Here is an 8,191-nt window from a genome sequence, read left to right on the forward strand (position 1 = left end):
TATTTCCTAATTTGAAATCGATAATTAGGAAAAAAATGGAAATATGGTAAAGTAAAGTTTTTGCTCAAAGGCTATAGTTTCAGGAAGTTGTCACAATTAAGTTGAATGAAATGAGAATATCTTTTTTTAATTGGCCTGGATAAGAAAAGTGGATAGGGATGAGAGTATACGGTAAACTAGTTTAACTCCGCCACATTTTGTGCCTGTGAATAATCAGATAAAATTGCCTATTTGTTGTTCTTTGTTCAGGCGAGTGTGTGTTATGCCCTCCTGAATGAGTTTGGATTCTTGTAGTCTATCGTAGGAATGATTCATGCCAAGGATTTATAGAATAAGAACCCCTAATTCATTATACCTTTCACGTGAAAGATAAATGAATAAGGATTTTCTTATTATCAAAGTATTACGATAAAAATAATAAAATTCTCCGCTGGGGCGCAGCTTGATACGACCGCAGAGGTTGAACCCTGAACAGTTGGGGCAAGTATGGACACAACATTCAAGCTTGATACAGCACTGAATTTGGATTGTAATTAAATATTTGACACATCATAGGTTTCTGACACAGAATGAATGTGGTCTAAGAACTTAAAAAAATTTAATTTACCTATTCAAACCATATCATTATTATTTGCTTTTATATATAAATCAGAAATAACCAATTTAAAATGGAAAATTTTAAAGAAAAAAAAGGAAAAAAAAAAATCCCCCTCCAAATTTGTTGAACCCCCTTATGATTCACCACCCCCAAACTCAATCCCAGCCTTCCCTTTGTGGTATGGTACCTTGTAGTACAATTTCAGAGAGATCCATACACTTGAACACAAGTTATTGTCTGGATACTAGAAAAATGCTTGTTTTTTGGCCCCTTTTTGGCCCCAAATTCCTAAACGTTTAGGGCAATTACCCTCAAACTCTAACCTAGCTTTACCTTTGTGATATGGAATCTTGCAGTACATTTTCATAAAGATCCATACACTTACACACAAGTTATTGTCCTGAAACTAGAAAAATGCTTGTTTTTTTTGCCCCTTTATGGCCCCTAATTCCTAAAATTTTGAGGGAACTACCTCCAAAATCAATCCCAGCCTTCCCTTTGTGGTATGGTACCTTGCAGTACAATTTCAGAGAGATCCATACACTTGAACACAAGTTATTGTCTGGAAACTAGAAAAATGCTTGTTTTTTTGCCCCTTTTTGGCCGCAAATTCCTAAACGTTTAGGGCAATTACCCCAAAACTCAAACCTAGCTTTCCCTTTGTGATATGGAACCTTGCAGTACAATTTCATAAAGATCCAAACACTTACACACAAGTTATTGTCCTGAAACTAGAAAAATGCTTGTTTTTTTGCCCCTTTATGGCCCCTAATTCCAAAAATTTAGAGGCAATTACCCCCAAAATCAATCCCAGCATTCCCTTTGTGATATGGAACTTTGTGGTACAATGTCAGAGAGATCCATACACCTACACACAAGTTATTGTCATGAAACTAGAAAAATATTTGTTTTTTGCCCCTTTTTTGCCCCTAATTCCTAAAATTTGGAGGCAATTACCCAAAAATCAATTCCAGCATTCCCTTTGTGATATGGAACCTTGTGGTACAATGTCAGAGAGATCCATACACTAACACACCAGTAATATCTGGAAGTTACAAAAATGCTTATTTTTGGCCCCTTTTTGGCCCCTAATTCCTTAACTGTTGGTACCATAACCCCCAAAATCAATCCCTACCTTCCTTTTGTGGTATTGAACCTTATGGTAAAATTTCATAGAGATCCATTTACTTAAACTAAAGTTAGAGTGCGAAAACCAATGTGTCTTCGGACGACCACGACGACGACGCCAACGTCATACCAATATACGACCGCAACATTTTTTTGCGGTCGTATAAAAACCAAGGATTTATAGAATAAGAACCCCTTATTCATTATACCTTTCACGTGAAAGATAAATGAAAAAGGATTTTCTTATTATCAAAGTTTTACGATACCGGTAATAATAAAAAAAATGTGACCTTGTTCTGAGACTACAATAACACTGTGTTATAGTAGTCTCAGCCTTGTTGAACGCCTATATCACACCGAACTTGAAATGAAGGATACCACAGATGCAGTTAAATCTATCTCATTTCCTGAATTGCATCTTGCAATTGAAAATGAGGGTCGGCTTAACAAAACTTTACTTACTACAAAAGTGATGATTTAAACTGAACTCTCGATCATTTCTATGTAGCAGCATTCTAGCAGCACATAAATATGGAACGCCTATATCCCAGATGATACGATATTCATTGGCTTGGGTTTCCTATCATGTTTACATTTATAAGAGGGTTGCTGCGTGCATGGAAGCTATTTAACAAAGGGTTCCTAGTGGTAAAGTTGGTCAACAATTCCTTTCGAATGATTTACGGACGCCGTCTTGGTTTGTTTGACCGTTATGGAATATCTGCGTCACAGATAAACACTGATATCGTCCAATTATTGTAGACACAATCCCCTCCTCTTTTTTTCGATTGTGACAATATCTAATTCGTACTAACCTTGAGCAACATGAGGAACAATCCTTCCGGAGCACCTGAGATAATTTTATTCATTTGTAGTTTCTCAGTTTTTAGTTTTCTATGTAGTGCTTTGAAGATTGTTGTTTTTCAATTTTTGCCATTGTTTTTGTTAGTATACTGTTTCCAGAAACAGACCTTTCAATTTCATATGAAAGTTTCCTACTCTTGCATAACAAAGGAAATTCAATGAAGTAACACGACAGGCAGCGTGAACTTGAGATATAATTGGTATGAATGTGTGAGATACTTTGTGTTGGGAGAGGGGACAGCCAGACAGAGTGAACTTGAGATAGAATCGGTGTGAATGTGTGAGATACTTTGTGTTGGGAGAGGGGACAGCCAGACAAAGTGAAACGGATGTATTATTGGTGTGTGCAGGGAGAGCGATCGAGGTAGTTAAAGTGAGTAAGTGTCACGGTTAGAATACTCTCTGTTCAAGTACAAAAAGAGAATGAAATGGCAAAATGAAATATCTGGAGAGATATTGTGGGTGAGAGAGAAAAGATATTGAAAGAATAAGTAGGGTAACAAAAATATAGCACAGTCACAGGGGAGAAAACGAGTGAGTGAGCAAGAATGGTTATCTAAAGAATCGAAGTGCTTGTGAGCCCCGAAGGGTAAAGACTGCTAAATTTTAAAATGTGAACTCTAAATTAAAACATTGCATTGTATTAATAAGCAATGGAACACATTTAGGCAATATTTTGATGTTAACTTATCTGTCTTTGTCCATAATTGTAGTTGAAACTATTTTTAAGACAGAGAGTTATGCTGATGCAAATTGATACCCCCCCCCCCCCCCCCCCCAAATAATTTTTTTTTTACCTCATCCCCCTTTTTTTATCAAATCTGAAATGAGAAAAAATTGTCCCCTCTCACAAAATGACACCGCAGAGGTCCAACCCTGAACAGTTGGGGCAAAAATGGACACAATATTCACGCTTGATACAGGTCTGAATTTGGATTGTAATTAAATATTTGATACATAAAAAGGTTTCTGAAACAGAATCACTGCAGCCAAAGTACTTAGAATTGGTTATATGATTTGAATTTATATTCAGTTTTTTTATTTGTGCAATACACTATGCTGTTGCGAATTGACCCAACCCCCCCCCCCAAAAAATAAAATTACCCCTTTTTATTTTGCTTTTGTGCAATACACTATGCTGTTGCGAATTGACCCCCCCAAAAAAAAAATTTAATCCCCCCTTTTTTTGGCAGAAAAAAAAATTTTGAAGAAATTTTCTTTTTAATTTTTGAAATCTGAAATGAGAAAAAATTGTCCCCCCTCACAAACCCCCCCCCCCCCCAATTTTTTTTCACCTCCCCCTTTTTCAAAAAAAAAAAAAATTCTTTCCCTCAAGATATGGTCATTATCTCAATTTCAAATTTCCAATGGAGTTTGCAACTATAATTACCCATTTAAATACATCATAAAACCCTTAAAATAATCATGGCTAAAATTAAAATTCCTTAATCAGCTTTTTTAAATAGCAACTTCTAAAAGATAAATTGCTTTGCCGAGCGCAGCTGGATATGACCGCAGAGGTCCAACCCTGAACAGTTGGGACAATAATGGACACAATATTCGCGCTTGATACAGGTCTGAATTTGGATTGTAATTCAACATTTGACACATAATAGGTTTCTGACCCAGAATAACTGTAGTCAAAGACCTTAAAATTGGTTATATGATTTGAATTTATATTAAATTTTTTGCTTTCGTGCAATACACTATGCTGTTGCGAATTAACCCCCCCCCCCAAACCCCTTCCCCCTTCTTTTTCACAATTTTTTTTTTATCCCCCCCCCCCCCCACCTTTTTCAAAAAAAAAATATTTGAAGAAATTTTCATTTTGATTTCTGAAATTCATTGAGGAGAAAAAATTGTCCCCCCCCAATTTTTTTTTAACCTCCCCCACCCTTTTTCCAAAAAAAATTCTTTCCCTGAAGACATGGTCATAATCTCAATTCAAATTTCCAATGGAGTTTGCAACCATAATAACCATTTAAATACATCATAAAAATCTTAAAATAGAAAATGACATACATAATCATAGCTAAAATTAATTTACCTTAATCAGGATTTTTAAAATTATTAAAATAGTAACTTCTAAAAATGAATTGACAGCTAATCACCTCAAGACAATACAACATTTCTTAATACATAATTTAAAAGCAGTGTAAGGGAGATAATTCAAAGTTGTGTTTAAATTACCTCCCTTACACTGTAATTTGTACTTAAGTAATTGTCTATTCACCAGGACACCCTTGTTTTTTCTCACTTTTTTGCCACTAATTCCTAAACGGTTTGAGCCATAACCCCCCCAAAGCCAATCCTTACCATACCTTTGTGGTATGGAAACTTGTGGTATAATTTCAGAGAGATCCATACACTGTTCCACAAGTTATTGTCATGAAACTAGAAAAATGCTTATTTGGGCCCCTTTTTGGCCCTTAATTCCTAAACTGTGAGACCATAACCCCCAAAATCAATCCCAACCTTCCTTTTGTGGTTATAAACCTTGTTTAAATTTCATAGATTTCTATTTACTAATACTAAAGTTATTGTCCAGAAACCAAATGTCTTTAGACGACGAGGAAGACGTGATACCAATATACGACCACAAAATTTTTTGCGGTCGTATAATAAATTGACAGCTAATCACCTGAAGACAATACAACATTTCTTTATACATAATTTAAAAGCAGTGTAAGGGAGGTAATCCAAACATAACATTGTACTTTTTTTTAATTGTTCAATAAACAGGAAACCCTTGTTTTTTCCCCTTTTTTGCCCTAATTCCTTGTGTTTAAATTTCATAGATTTCTATTTACATTTACTAAAGTTATTGTCTGGAAACCAAATGTCTTCGGACGACGCTGACGAAGACGACGTGATACCAATATTTGACCGCAAATTTTTTTGCGGTCGTATAAAAACTAAACATTGACCAATGAACCATGAAAATGAGGTCAAGGTCAGTTGATACCTGCCAGACAGACATGTTCACCTTACAATCATTCCATAACTGAATATAGCTGACCTGTTGCCTATAGTACTTGAAAAACAGATCAAAACACAAAAACTTAACATTGACAAATGAACCATGAAAATGAGGTCAAGGTCAGATGAAACCTGCCAGACTGACATGTACCCATTACAGTCATTCCATACACCACATATAGTTGACCTGCTGCTTATAGTATTGCAGAAACGGGCCTTATAACGTAACTTTAACCTTGATCACTGATCCATGAAATGAGGACGAGGTCAGATGAACCCTGTATGACGGACATGTAGACGTTGCAAGGAACTCATATACCAAATATGGTTATCCTATTACTCATAATAAGTGAGAAATTCACATGACAAAAAAACTCAATTTTTTTTTCAAGCAGTCATTGAACCATGAAAATGAAGTCAAGGACATATGACAGACGGAAATTTCATAACATAAGGTATCTGCATACAAGATATGAAGCATCCAGGTCTTCTACCTTCTGAAATATAAAGCTTTATACAAATAGTTTTTGCCTCCGCCGCTGCCGAATAGTAATACCCTTCGTCTCGCATACTGCGATTTTCGTCACAGGCGAGACAAAAATGAGACAAGTATCCATCAAAGTCCAAATGACGTGGATGTATGTTGTCTGTGCTTTAAAGATAGAGAGGAGACCTGGAAAATATAACAATCAAGCCAGTGACAATAGGGTTTTAATTGCATTTCATGCAATCTTTACCACAAAAACAAAGACATTTGTAGGAAAAAAAAATTGAACTAGTGATCATGGATAACCCAACCCGCAGCAAAAGTCTTGAACTATAAATGTCCACCATCAAAACGAACTTGACCTATATATCATGATTTAAAACATTGTTTAAATTTTTAAGATGTTTAAGGGGCATAGCTATTGAAGGTAAATGGCAAAAAAAAAAACCCAAAATAATAAATGTGAAAAGAGTATTTATACACTCTCACAACATGAAGCCATGTTCAACTAAAGAAACAGTGAGCTGCAATCTGAAGAATATATGCAACATGTACTTTAATATATTTGCAGTGGCAATCTGAAGTAGTATAAACTGACAACCAGGTTATATATGGCCTGTTGCAGGGCAAAATTTCTGTCCTAATTGGATTACTAGTATCCAACATATGAACATCTTTTCCAGCATCAGTTCACAATTCCTGCCCTTCATCCTGGTCAGAAAAATTTTCAGTTACTACTATAATGTTTAATTTGTTCTCGCACTAGATATACATGAAATATTTGCCACTGAATATTAAGCAGTAAACAATCAATCATTCAAATGATAGAACAGCCATCTAGCAATATATATTCAATACTATTGATATCCTTCTTTAGTAAACTTATTTTTTTTAAATGAATACAAAGCTACATTTCATGGGTTATTGCTAATAGTATTGCAAATTTTCAGTTGTCATGTAAACAGCTTAGCTAGTCACACACAGGAAAAAATCAAACATATATTGTCTTATTTGTTTATTGTTTAGTTTATTTTATAATATTAAAAATAATTACATTGTAATTAACCTGCCTCGATTGGTTAATAAAATTATCTGTATCTGTATGCAACATCAACAAATATATCCAGTGGTAATCTAAAGAAGAATAAACCTACAGGAAGACAGGTTCAATTGCAATATCAAAATCACACAAATATGAAGACACTTTTTGTGGAATAAAAAAAATAAGAAGATGTGGTATGATTGCCAATGAGACAACTCTCCACAAGAGACCAAATGACACAGAAATTAACAACTATAGATCACCATACGGCCTTCAACAAAGTATGATTCTACATGCAGGAATTTTTTGAAAAGTGGTACTTTACATTCCACAATTTATAGCAATTTTCATTGATTTTGAATGGTTTTTAATTTGGCTTAATAGAAGTTTGATACAAAAACAACTGTTATATGCAAAAAAATTTGCATCTGACATTTTCATTCATATCATTTACAATAAAATGGTCAAATTCAAAGTATCAGATAATCTACAAATTTTCTTAAACTTTGTTAAGTGATCAGTATTTAGATTTATAAAAGGTTGATTAAATCTTAATTCTTACAAACTTTAAACCAAACAATGTCATATCCAATGGTGTGTACATTTCATGGCTTGTATATGTATGCACATAACACTGTTCAGTGGTTTTATGCCCCACCTAGGGGCATTAAGTTTTTCGGTCTGTGTGTCCGTTTGTTGGATCGTTCATCCATTCGTCCGTTCGTCTGTCTGTCCCGCTTCAGGTTAAAGTTTTTTGTCAAGGTAGTTTTTGATGAAGTTGAAGTCCAATCAACTAGAAACTTAGTACACATGTTCCCTATGATATAATCTTTCTAATTTTAATGCCAAATTAGAGTTTTGACCCCAATTTCACGGTCCACTGAACATAGAAAATGATAGTGCAAGAAGGGCATTCGTGTACTATGGACACATTCTTGTTTAATGTGTTTTTACAACATATGTTCAAGAAAGGTTTTGTGCATACATAAAACTGGTATAACCCTACCATAATTTTTACGTCTACAAAGACAGGTTCTTTGGACCATGTGATTTTCTTTGTTGTTTGTCCTTGTACATCCATTTTTTAAGATGA

Source organism: Mytilus californianus, unplaced genomic scaffold, assembly GCF_021869535.1.
Source record: "Mytilus californianus isolate M0D057914Y unplaced genomic scaffold, xbMytCali1.0.p SCAF_3, whole genome shotgun sequence".
Classification (NCBI taxonomy): Eukaryota; Metazoa; Mollusca; class Bivalvia; order Mytilida; family Mytilidae; genus Mytilus; species Mytilus californianus.